At 44.0% G+C, this 13,804-nt stretch overlaps 1 protein-coding gene across 1 annotated transcript in view; it reads right to left on the bottom strand.

Annotated features, from left to right (window-relative positions):
* LOC147088186 (Fc receptor-like protein 5) overlaps window positions 1-13,804 on the bottom strand; it is a 509,517-nt gene that overhangs the window by 241,654 nt on the left and 254,059 nt on the right. The window lies entirely within an intron of this gene.

The raw sequence follows: 13,804 nt of genomic DNA, 5'->3' as shown, positions 1-13,804 counted from the left end.
CACTTGCTAATATTTAAATCACTTTGCCAGAAAATTGCACATTCACTTAATCTATGAATATCTGGTCAAATTTGTCATCCTCAAACTTAGATGTGTGGCTCTCAATCCCATCAAGTAAGTCGTTAATGAAATCGGTGATTAGTTGAGTTCCCAAAAGTGATCAATCAGAGACACCACTCGTCATATTCTGCCATTTAATGTACCTGATCATCATCTGTAAACTTTGTCACCTGTCGTGCCACCAATTTCCTAACCAGGTCAATAATTTGCCTTCAATTACATGCGTTTCAAATTTAGCCCAATGTCCCATCTGCGGGACTTTATCAAATGTCTTTTGCTCCATGTCAACAAGCAAATAATAATTTGTGAACTGGGACTCATAAACCTCATTGCTCCTCAACAGTTAATAGCTTCCCATTATTTAGAAAATAATCAGAACTATCTTACTTTGTTCCAAAGTGGGTGGTGTCACACTTGCGTACAGTGAACTCGATTTGCCTTTGTTTTGCCAGCTGACTGTGTCTGTCTCTGTCCATTTGGTTACCTCCATTTCCCAACTGCACTACGAGCGGACCGTCTGACTTCGTGCGATCTTCAAAATACGATCTGCAGCGCTGCATTGCTCCACCCAAGTCAATCATAAATACGGAGAAAATTTGATGATCTAATACAGATATCTGAGGGACGGCACTTGTCACATCTGACGCCGCTGCTAACGAGCATGTCTTTTGTGGGTGGGTTAATATTTCTGAAGTGATGGTGTTCTGAGGCAGTCAGTCTGGATTTGTGGCAGTACTGTGCTGTGCAGGCTGGATTATAGACAAGTAAATTGAATTTGTCGGAGATGCAACGATGCACTGCAGCCAATGAAAGTATTTTTTGAGCTTTGGATTGCAGGAGCCCGGATAGCTCAGTCGGTAGAGCTTCAGACTTTTAATCTGAGAGTCCAGTATTCAAATCCCTGTTCGGGTGCTGTTTCAAATCGCGATACTGAACTTTACAGTCGTGCTTTGATCCTATAACAACAGGAACAGGTCCTTTACTGCCTGGAACATTTCTGCCATTTAATTAAATCATCGATCGATATCCGTTTGCATTCCTTTGCTCCAGATCCCTTAATACCTTTAGGTTAACAAACATCTCTCAATCTCAAGTTTAAAATTGACAATTGGCCCAGCTTTAATTGCTGTTTGCGGAAGTGTGTTACAAATTTCTGTAACGCAAACTTCTCTCCTGAAAGGCTTGGATCTAATGTTGAGGCGATGGCCCCGACTCCCAGATGGGTCAATCATCAGAAATATCTTCTCGCTATCTACACTAGCATTTCCACTTAATATCGTGAATACTTCAATCAAATCACCACTTAAGCTTCTAAATTCCAGGGAAAAAAACCCGAGTTTGTGCAATATCCACGTTGTAATTTGTCCCTTGGACTCTCTGTCTCCTTCTGGTAAATCTACGCTTCACTTTTTAAGCCTAATACTACATTCCTAAGCTGTGATGCCAAGAATTGAACACAGTACCGCAGCTGTGGTCTAACCAGTGCTTTGTATCGCTTTGGTATCATTTCACCCTCTTATATTGTAATCCTACAGATATAAGTATCACTTTTCAATTAGCTTTTTGTATCTTTTCTGCAATGCATTAGTACATTGAGATGGTATATCACTTTGCAATGTAATAGACATTTGCAGTTCAATAGCACGTTAAACTGGAATATCACTTTCTAATATAATAATCTTTTGCAGTGCAATAGAACATTGCAATGGAATATCATTTTGCAATATACAATCATTAGCAATGCAATACGACCTTACAATGGAATACCCCTTTAAAATATCGTCGTCATTTGCAATGCAATAGAACATTGCAATGGAATATCGCTTTGCCTTTGTGGTGATTATTCTTTATGTTTAGTAAGAAGTATTGTGATTGGTTGTTTGTTTCCTGCCTTGGGATATATGCTGTAATCTCATTGGTAGTTGATGTCATGTGATTTGTGGTGGCCATCTTAAATTCAGTTCTTTCCAGCCTTTAGTTGGGACTGGGTGTTGAAGATGTGCTACGCTACCGGATTTTTAAGTTAATAAAGCCTAGATTAGATAGGCAAATCTATTCTTTATTTCAATTTATTAACTTTATGTCAGAATGGAGCGATATCTTCAAACAGAACGATTCAATGCTGACCCTAATTCTGCAGGAGTGGATGATAAATGGAAACATTGGTATTGTACATTTAAAAACTTTTTGGGCCTGTTGGATCAAGAGTCTCTAAATAAGCTGAATATGCTGATCAACTACATTGCTCCGGATGTGTATAAGTATATTTTGGACTGTAAAACTTACGAAGTGGCTATTTCTACATTGGAAAAGATTTTTGTTAAACCAAAGAATGAGGTATTTGCACGTCACCTTCTATCTGCCCGTAGACAGCAGGTGGGAGAATCTTTGGATACTTATTTACAAGCACTTCGGTGCCTTAGTGTTAACTGTAATTATAAGGCCGTGACGGCTGAAGAATATAAGGAAGAATCGGTACGGGATGCTTTTATTAATGGATTACTGTCTAGATCAATTCGTCAGCGGTTGTTAGAAAATAAGACTTTGGATCTTAAGAGTGCTTTTGAGCAAGCTTCTACATTGGATGTGGCTCAGAGAAGTTCGGATTCTTTTGCTCTTTTTAATCAGCCTGTGACTGTGGTTTCGGCAGTTCCGGATGTAAAGGAATTATGTGAACTTAATAGGAGTGGTTTACTAGATTCTGAAACAGTTTCTACTTCAGCGGCTGTTGCCTCTAGGATTCAGAAGTGTTATTTTTGTGGGAACGTCCGGCACCCGCGTCTGAATTGTCCTGCTCGGGAGGCTGTGTGTAGTAAATGCAGCAAGAGAGGTCATTACGCAAGTGTGTGTATATCATCAGGTTCAATTACCTCCTCTGTGACTATTCAGCCTTTAGATAGGGCGTTTATTGCATCAATTTCTGCTGCATTTGCTCATGGCCTAAACAAAGCTATAGTTACGGCCCAAGTTAATGGGTTGGAAGTGAAGGCCCTTATAGATACGGGCAGTACCGAGAGTTTTATAAGTCTTCAGTTTGCAAAGGAGAAGCATTTGAAAATTTCGCCTGTTTCCTATCAGGTGTGTATGGCTCAGACGACTCTCACTTCACAAGTAGCTGGTTGTTGCCTTGTGAAATTGATTCTTCTAGGTAATACGTATACTGATGTACGCCTATCTGTTTTGCCTAATCTCTGTGCAGATATTTTGATTGGTCATGATGTGCTTCAGTTACACGAGAGTCTCAGTCTTTCATTTGGAGGGACTAAGCCACCTTTATCTATTTGTGGATTAACCTCTTTATCCATTTCTCCATTATCACTTTTTTCCAATTTGATGCCGGATTGTAAGCCAATTGCTACCAAGTCAAGAAGGTATAGCAGTCAGGATAGAGAATTTATTAATTCTGAAGTTCAACGTCTCTTATTGGAAGGAATCATTGAACCTAGTTGTTCGCCTTGGCGGGCACAGGTAGTTGTCACGACTAACGAGAGACATAAGAAACGAATGGTGATAGACTATTCCCAAACTATTAATAGGCATACTCAATTAGATGCGTACCCTTTGCCTAAGTTTGATGAGCTTATCAATAAAGTATCTCAGTATAAGGTTTTTAGCACTATTGACCTAAAGAGTGCTTATCATCAGATTCCTATTGTTAAGAAGGATCAACCATATCCGGCCTTTGAGGCTGGTGGAAAGCTGTATCAGTTTTGCCGAATATCATTTGGTGTTACTAATGGTGTTGCTTGTTTTCAACGGGCAATGGATGCTTTTATAAGTGATAACTCTCTCTCTGACACCTTTTCATATTTAGATGACATCACGGTGTGTGGCAAATGAAGGATGGAGCATGATTCTAATTTAGAAAGATTCCTTCAAGCTGCGGAAAAAGTTGGTTTAACTTTCAATAAAGAGAAGTGTACCTTTTCGACCACTGAGGTAAATCTACTGGGGTACATTATCTCGGGAAACAAGATTAAACCAGACCCAGAACGTCTGCGACCATTGATTGATTTACCTTGTCCTACTAATTCTAAGGCTTTGCAACGAGTTGTTGGACTGTTTTCTTACTATTCTAATTGGATTGCAAATTTTTCACAGAACATCCGGCCTCTTATTCGGGTTACGACATATCCTCTATCATGGGAGGCCAGGACGTGTTTTGATAATTTTAAAAAGGATATCCTTGGAGCAGTTGTGCATTCTATTGATGAGCAGGTTCCTTTTGTGATTGAGACAGACGCTTCTGATTTTGCAATTGGGGCTACTCTGTCATGCGCTATCAATTATTCATAAAAGACTGAGAGTTAAGAGAGTAACTAAAGGCTTTTATTAACAAAAGAATGAAGGTCTGCCTCGAGTGGTCGACCGGTCCAGAAATCAAAGGGCTGGGGAGCAGTCACCTTTATACTAGGACTCGTGGGAGGAGTCAGCCAAGGCATGTCCAGGCATGTACACAGTGGAATACAAACAGTGGTTTACCACATTCACCCCTTGTTTAAAATTGAGTCCGGCGGGGTGAAGTGTATTAAAGTTAGTGTATTGGAGTCTCTCCGGAGGTCTTGTCTGCCGCTGTGATCGGCATGGCGACGGCAGGGGTAGTGGAGCTTCCGGCGTCGAGTCCTGCGTAGGCTGTGGCACCGGCGTGTCGTCCTCGTAGATGTCGAGTGGGTCACGGGGCCCAGGCCTGCCGTCTGCTGGGGCTGGATATCGGATCGTGGGGGGGCTGGTGGTAGTGAGTAGTGGGTTACTGCGGCCCCCGAGGGTGCAAGGTCTCTTATGGAGACTGTGTCCTCCCGCCCGTCCGGGTATGCAATGTAAGCATACTGGGGGTTGGCGTGGAGGAGGTCGACCCTCTCGACCAGGGGTTCCGTTTTATGGGTCCTCACGTGTCTTCTCAGTAGGACCGGCCCTGGGGACGTCAGCCATGGCGGTGGCGATGTCCCCAATGTGGACTTCCTTGGGAAGACAAACATTTTCTCATGAGGGGTGGCGTTAGTGGCAGTGCAGAGCAGTGACCGAATAGAGTGGAGCGCATCGGGGAGCACATCCTGCCAGCGGGAGGTTGGAAGGCCCCTAGACTTTAAGGCTAGCAGGGCGGCCTTCCAAACTGTCGCATTTTCTCTTTCCACCTGTCCGTTCCCCCGGGGGTTGTAACTGGTGGTCCTGCTTGTGGCAATACCCCTAGTTAGCAGGTACTGACGGAGTTCATCGCTCATAAACAATGAGCCCCGGTCGCTATGGATATAGCTGGGGAAACCGAACAGGGTGAAGAGGTCGTTCAGACATTTAATGACCGTGGCACTGGTCATGTCCGGGCAGGGGATGGCGAACGGGAAACGGGAGTACTCATCAATAATATTGAGGAAGTACACATTGCGGTCGGAGGAGGGGAGAGGCCCTTTAAAATCAACGCTCAGGCGCTCGAAGGGGCGAGTGGCTTTTATCAGGTGGGCCCTGTCTGGTCTATAAAAGTGCGGTTTGCACTCAGCGGAGACTTGGCAGTTCCTGGTCATGGTCCTGACCTCCTCAATAGATTAAGGCAGGTTGCGGGCCTTGATGAAGTGGAAGAACCTGGTGACCCCCGGGTGGCAGAGGTCATTGTGAAGGGCCCGCAGTCTATCGATCTGCGCGCTGGCGCAGGTGCCACGCGATAGCGCATCCGGGGGTTCATTGAGCTTCCCGGGCCGGTACAAGATCTCGTAATTGTCGGTGGAAAGTTCGATTCTCCACCTCAAGATCTTGTCATTTTTGATTTTGCCACTCTGCTTGTTGTTAAACATGAAAGCAACTGAACGTTGGTCAGTGAGCAGGGTAAATCGTTTTCCGGCCAGGTAGTGCCTCCAATGACGCGCAGCCTCCACAATCGCCTGGGCCTCCTTCTCAACAGCGGAGTGCCTGGTCTCCGGGCCTTGGAGGGTTCATGAAAAGAAGGCCACGGGTCTCCCCGCCTGATTGAGGGTAGCGGCCAGGGCAAAGTCGGACGCGTCGCTTTCCACCTGGAAGGGGATGGATTCGTCCACTGCGTGCATGGTGGCTTTGGCAATGTCCTCCTTGATACGGTGGAAGGCTAAGCGGGCCTCTGCCGTCAAGGGAAAAGAGGTGGACTTGACCAGCGGACGGGACTTGTCCGCATAGTAGGGGACCCACTGGGCGTAATAGGAGAAAAACCCTAGGCACCTCTTCAGGGCCTTGAGGCAGTGGGGCAGTGGGAGTTCCATAAGGGGACGCATCCAGTCGGGGTCGGGGCCGATGACTCCGTGTTCCACAACACAGCCAAGGATGGCGAGGTGGTTTGTGCGGAATATGCACTTCTCCTTGTTATATGTCAGGTTCTGGAGTTGGGCGGTGCGGAGGAATTTTTCGAGGTTTGCGTCATGGTTCTGCAAGTCACAGCCGCAGATGGTCACATTGTCCAGATATGGGAAAGTGGCCTGCAACGCATTTTGATCTACCATCCGGTCCATCTCCCTTTGGAAGACGGAGACCCCGTTGGTGACGCCAAAGGGAACCCTAAGGAAGTGATAGAGGCGGCCGTTTGCCTCAAAGGCAGTATACTGGCGGTCCTCAGGGCGGATAGGGAGCTGGTGGTACGCTGATTTCAGGTCAATGGTCGAGAAGACGCGATACTGCGCAATCTGGTTGACCATATCAGCTATGCGGGGGAGTGGGTAGGCGTCCAGCAGGGTGTAGCGATTTATTGTCTGGCTGTAGTCGATGGCCAGGCGCTGCTTCTCGCCGGTCTTAACGACCACGACCTGGGCTCGCGAGGGGCTGGTGCTGCCCTCAATAATCCCTTCCTTCAGGAGCCGCTCCACTTCGGTTTTAATGAAAACCCTGTCCCCGGCACTGTATCGCCTGCTCTTTGTGGTGATGGGCTTACAGTCGGGGGTGAGGTTAGCAAACAGTGGGGGGGGGGTGACTCTGAGTGTGGAGAGGTTGCACCTGGTGCGCGGCGGGCAATTTGGAAGCTGCTGGCTGCGGACTGTGAGTGGGGGTAGGGGTCCGCCGTACGCCATCGTAACACTTTTAAGGTGGCACTGAAAATCTAACCCCAGCAGGAAGGCAGCGCAGAGGTCGGGCAGGACCAGAAGTTTAAAATGATCGTACACAGTCCCGTCTACTACGAGTGTCACCACGCAGTAGCCGCCGATGTCCGCCGACTGGGACTCGGAGGCCATAGAAATCTGCTGGTGCACAGGCAGGACTGGGAGAGAGCAATGCCGCACCGTGTTGGGGTGGATGAAGCTCTCCGTGCTCCCAGAGTCAAAAAGGCAGATTGTATCGTGACCATTTACCTTAATGTCCATTGTGGAACTGGCCAGCTGGTGCGGTCTCGCTTGGTCCAGTGTAACGGATGCCAGCGTAGGGGTCGGTGTATCAGATGAGGCGGTGTTGGGGGCCTGCTGCATTCCGGCTGTCGTCCACGATGGCGGCGTCCATGATCCCCATGTGGCTGGAGGCGTCCAAAATGGCTGCTGTACCGGTGGTTCGCACATGGCCGGGGAGGCCCAAGATGGCGGCCCGCATGGCCCACACACGGCTCTGCTGGGGTTCGGGGTGGCTTTGGCCCTCCAGACGCTAGCGTAGTGTCCCTTCTTCCCGCAGCCCGAGCAGATCGCATTTTTCGCCGGGCAGCGCGCTCTGGGGTGTTTTGCCTGGCCACAGAAGTAGCATTTCTGGCCTTGGGGCACTGCTGTCTGGCTTTGGGACACTGCTGCGGTAGTTGGGCCGTTGCTGGGGTGTGGCTGGGGTGGCACGGCGCTATGAGGCGGTCCTACCGTGTCCCAGGCTGTCATTCCCCGCGGCGTCCACGGTACTGAGGATTAGGCATCCATGCCCCGGTAGGCTGCATCCAATGATAGTGCGAGTTCAGAGGCCTTGTTGAGGTCGAGGTCACTCTGCTCCAACAGTCGCTGTCGGGTGTAATTGGATCTGTGGCCCGCTACAAAAGCATCCCGGATAAGTTCCTCTGTGTACACGGCGGCCTTAACATCCTTACAACCACAGGCCCGGCCAAGCACAGACAGTGCCTGAAGGTATTCCACGGTCGATTCCCCAGGTTGTTGTTTACGACTCCCCAGAAGGTGCCTGGCGTACACTTCGTTCACTGGGCGCGTGTACTGGTCCTTGAGGAGCTTGATAGCGTCCACGTACGAGGTCGCGTCTTGGATGACCAAGTGCACTCGGTGGTTCACTTTGGAGGTCAGGACATCCAGTTTGTCCTCGTCCGATTTGATTGCTGCGGAGGCGGTCAGGAATTTTTTGAAACACTTAAGCCAGTGAGTAAACTTGGTGGATGAGTCCGCCTCCTGGTGATCTAAGTCCAGGCATGCTGGTGTGAGGATCTTCTCCATTATAAAAATTTTGTTAATAAAATTGATGCGCTGTCAATTACTCATGAAAGACTGAGAGTTAAGAGAGTAACTAAAGGCTTTTATTAACAAAAGAATGAAGGTCTGCCTCGAGTGGTCGACCGGTCCAGAATACAAAGGGCTGGGGAGCAGTCACCTTTATACTAGGACTTTTGGGAGGAGTCAGCCGGGGCATGTCCAGGCATGTACACAGTGGAATACAAACAGTGGTTTACCACACTCTGAACCAAAATGGAAGACCTGTGGCCTTTTTCTCACGTACCTTGAACAATAGTGAAAAAAGGCATTCTTCAATAGAGAAAGAGGCGTATGCAATAGTAGAAGCACTGCGTAAATGGAGACATTATTTATCGGGGCGACATTTTACGTTGGTAACTGATCAAAAGTCTGTGTCCTTTATGTTTGATGTCAAACATTTTGGAAAGATTAAGAATGATAAAATAATGAGGTGGAGGATTGAGTTGGCATGTTACCATTTTGACATAGTTTATCGTCCGGGGAAGGATAATGTTGCTGCTGATGCGCTGTCGAGGGCTTATTGTTCTGTGATTCACGGAGATACGCTTATTAATCTTCACAATGCCTTATGCCATCCTGGGGTTACGAGGATGATACACTTCGTACGCAGTAATAATTTGCCCTATTCAGTTGAAGACGTCAAGCGGATGACTTCATCATGTTCTATCTGTGCTCAGTGTAAACCGAATTTCTTTGAGCCTCAACGAGCTCATCTTATAAATGCTACTTCTCCTTTTGAACGTTTGAGCGTCGATTTCAAGGGGCCTCTTCCTTCAACTACTCAAAACCGATATATATTTACTGTTGTGGATGAGTTTTCAAGGTTCCCTTTTGCTTTTCCTTGCGCAGATGTATCAGCTGCTACAGTTATCAAATGTCTGACTCAACTTTTTGTCATCTTTGGGATGCCTGCGTATATCCATTCGGATCAGGGAGGTTCTTTTATGTCTTCCCAGTTGAAGGAATTCCTCCAGAGTCGGGGAATTTCTACTAGCAGAACTACCCCGTTTAATCCTCAGGGTAATGGACAGTGCGAATGATACAATGGAGTGATCTGGAAGGCAGTTATGTTGGCTTTGACATCCCGGAACCTTAAGAATACACAGTGGGAAATGGTGCTGCCTGACGCCCTGCATTCCATTAGATCATTGCTTTCAACGGCTACTAATGTGAACCCCCATGAAAGGCTCTTTAACTATCCGCGGAGATCTACTACAGGATATTCGGTACCTTCATGGCTTACTATGCAGGGACCTGTGCTGCTTCGACGCCATGTTAGATTGTCAAAATATGATCCTTTAGTGGAGGAGGTGGAGCTGTTGGAGGCAAATTCCCAATATGCTCATATTCGATTCCAAGATGGGAAAGAAAGTACCGTTTCAATTAAAGACTTGGCTCCTTGTGGTGGCCAGCACTCTTCTGAGGATATTAACAATAGTCATGATTCAGATAATGTGGATGCTGTTACAGGTACTACGAATATTTCCAATCCGACTGCAGATAATTATACTTCTATTAGTCAGCCCTCGATGGATGTTCATGACCGTCCCAGTTTACCTCCTGATGGGATTTCTAATCCGGAAACCGTTGAAAATCGGGATATGGATAGCCTTCCTGCAGGAGATACTTCTGTGTCTCCTGGTGTGGGAGGGCAAGGAATTTCACCAAGGTTAAAAAGGTCGACACGAACAAGATATCCGGTCGACCGATTGAAAATGGACTTTTAAATAGATAGTAATGTTTTAAAATTGTTGAAATATTATATTATATTGTTTTAGTTGAGAGATACTTAATACTTATGTGCAATGTTATTATTTGTTGTTGCTCACTTAGTATTATGTCATGTTGAATAGTTTTATTTTGTCTGTGCATAGTTTTAGTTGTAAATAATTAATTATAAATTGTAAAGGTTATTTAGGTTGGAGTATTTTTTAAAAGGGGGGTGAATGTGATGATTATTCTTTATGTTTAGTAAGAAGTATAGTGATTGGTTATTTGTTTCCTGCCTTGGGATATATGCTGTAATCTCATTGGTAGTTGATGTCATGTGATTTGTGGTGGCCATCTTAAATTCAGTTCTTTCCAGCCTTTAGTTGGGACTGGGTGTTGAAGATGTGCTACCAGATTTTTAAGTTAATAAAGCCTAGATTAGAAAGGCAAATCTATTCTTTATTTCAGCCATAGAATCATTATTTGCAACGCAATAGCACATTGCAATGGAATATCACTTTGCAATATAAAAGTCATTTGCAGTGGTACAGAACATTGCAATGGAATATCATTTTGCAATATGACAGTCATTCGCAATGCAATAGGACATTACAATGCAATAACACGTAACAATATCGTAGTCATTTGCAATGCAATAGAACATTGCAATGGAATATCATTTTGCAATATAATAGTGCTTTGTAGTGGAAACTTCCTTTGCAATGGAAGCAGGCTTTGCATTACAATAGTCATTTGCAATGAAATTGCACTTTGCAATGGAATATTCCTTCGTAATATATTATTCATTTGAGGTGCAATAGCAGAAAGCAATGTAATATCACCTTGCAATATAATAGTCGCTTGCAATGCAACAGAACATTGCAATGAAACATCATTTTGAATACAATTGATATTTGCGATGCAACAGAACAATGCAATTGAATATCCCTTGGCAATATAATAGTGCTTTGGAGTGGAGTCTGCCTTTGCAATGGAATCTGACTTTGCTCTATGTTCGTCACATAACAATCACGTATTCCTTTGCAATGCAGCAAGACATTACAATGGAACATCAATTTTATTGTAATAGACATTTGCAATGCAATAGAACATAGAGATGGAATATCACTTTGCAATATGATAGACATTTGCAATGCAATAGCACATTGCACTGGCATATCACTTTGCAATATAATTGTAATTTGCCATGCAACAGAACCTTGTAATGGAATCTCATTTTACAATACAACAATCATTAGGAATGCAGCAGGATATTACAATGGAATACCACTCAAAAATATTGTCGTCATTTGCAATGCAATAGAACATTGCAATGGAATATCGCTTTGCAATAAAATCATCATTTGCGATGCAACAGCACTTTGCAATGGAATATAATAGTCATTTGCCGTGCAATGGAACATTGCAATGGAAAATCATTTTGCAATATAACAATCATTAGCAATGAAATAGCACATTACAATGGAACACCACTTAACAATATCGTAGTCATTTGTAATGCAATAGAACATTGAAATGGAAAATCAATTTACCATAACTGTCATTATCAATGCAACAGGACATTAGAATGGACTATCATTTTGCAATATAACAATCATTTGCAATGAAATAGGACATTACAATGGAACACCACTTGTAGTGTCCGAGTATCAATAATACACGGACTGCAGGAGAACAATGAAACAGGTATTTACTGAACAGAGGGTAAACTTAAGACTGACGTACAGAAGCCCGCTATGGCTTTTTATACAGGTGTGGTCACTGCCGGTATTGCAGTATAAATCAGTTCTTCTCTTAAAGGTACATGCACAACACCACATAAAAATATCGTAGTCATTTGTAATGCAATATTTCATTGCGATAGTTTATCACTTTGCAATACACTAGTCATTTTCAATGCAGTAGTACATTGCAATGGACTATCATTTTGCAATATAACAATCATTTGCAATGCAATAGGACATTACAATGGAATACCACTTAACAAAATGATAGTCATTTGCAATGCAATAGCACATTGCAATGGAATATCACTTAGCAATATAATTTTCATTTGAAATGCAATGGCACATTGCAATGGAATATCATTTTTGAAAATAAAGTCATTGGCAAGCAGTAGAACATTGCAATGGAAAATCCCGTTATAAAATAATAATCATTTGCAATGCAATAGCACATTGTAATGGAATATCACTTTGCAATATAATCCTAATTTGCAAGGCAATAGATTATTAGGACGGAATATATATTTGCTACATAAAAGTCATTTGCAATGCAATACCACGTTACAATGGAATATCATTTTCAAATCAAATCAAATCAAAATCAAATCAACTTTTATTGTCATTTTATTGTCATTGTGAGTGCACAAGTGCAGTACAACGAAATGTAGGCTTGCGGCTCCCGAGAGTCCTGAGAGTATCCCCAGTATATAATAGTCATTTGCAATGCAATAGAACCTTGCAATGAAATATCACACTGCAATATAAGAATCATTAGCAATGCAATCGGACAGCAAAGTGGCATAGTCGTTAGCACTGTTGCCTCACAGCGCCAGGGACCCGGGTTCGAATCCTGCCTCGGGTGACTGTCTGTGTGGGGTTTGCACATTCTCCCCATGTTTGTGTGGGGTTTTCTGTGGGTGCTCCGGTTTCTTCCCACAGTCCAAAGATGTGTTGATTGGCCATGATAAATTGACCATTAGTGTTAGGGAGATTAAAATATACGGGGATAGGGTGGGATATGTGTTGGTGGAGGGGTTACGGGAATCGGGTGGGATATGGCTTGATGGGCCGAAATGGCCTCTATTTGCATTGTGGGGTTTCTGTGATTACAATGCAATACCATTTTAAGATATCGTAATCATTTGCAATGCAATAGCACATTGCAATGGAATTTCATTTTGCAATACAATAGTCATTTGCAATGCAAAAAATATTGGAACGGAATATCTGTTGGCAATATCATAGTCATCTGCAATGCAATAGCACATTGTAATGGATTATCGCTACACAATATGATCATCATTTGCAATGCAATAGCACATTGCAATGGAATATCGCTTTGCAATATAACCGTCATATGCAATGCAATAGAATATTGCAATGGAATACCACTTAGCAATATAATTGTCATTTGAAAAGCAATAGAACGTTGAAATGGAATATCATTTCGGAATATAATAGTCTATTTCAATGCAATAGAATATTGCAATGGAAAATCCCGTTATAATGTAATAGTCATTTGCAATGCAATATCACATTGTAATGTAATATCGCTTTGCAATATAACCCCCATTTGCAATGCAATAGCACATTGTAATGGAATATCACTTTGCAATATAATCATAAGTTGCAATGCAATAGAATATTAGGATGTAATATATCTTTGCTGTATATTGATTTCTTTGCAGCCGAGAGCGAGAGTCCCAAAGGCTGTGTTGAATGCCCGGCGCCAGGGTTAAGGACATCTCCTCTGGACTGGAGAGAAACTAGGAGTGGGAGGGGGAGGATCCAGTTGTCGTGGTCCATGTTGATACCAACGACATAGATAGGAAAAGGAAGGAGGTTCTGCTGAGGGATTTTGAGCAGCTAGAGGCCAAATTAAAAAGCAGAACCAGA

Source organism: Somniosus microcephalus, unplaced genomic scaffold, assembly GCF_052327205.1.
Source record: "Somniosus microcephalus isolate GS21.2 unplaced genomic scaffold, FLI_Smic_1.0 unresolved_chr5, whole genome shotgun sequence".
Taxonomy (NCBI): Eukaryota; Metazoa; Chordata; class Chondrichthyes; order Squaliformes; family Somniosidae; genus Somniosus; species Somniosus microcephalus.
Note: the sequence above shows the minus strand (reverse complement) of the source record. Positions and strands in the feature narration are given on the sequence as shown.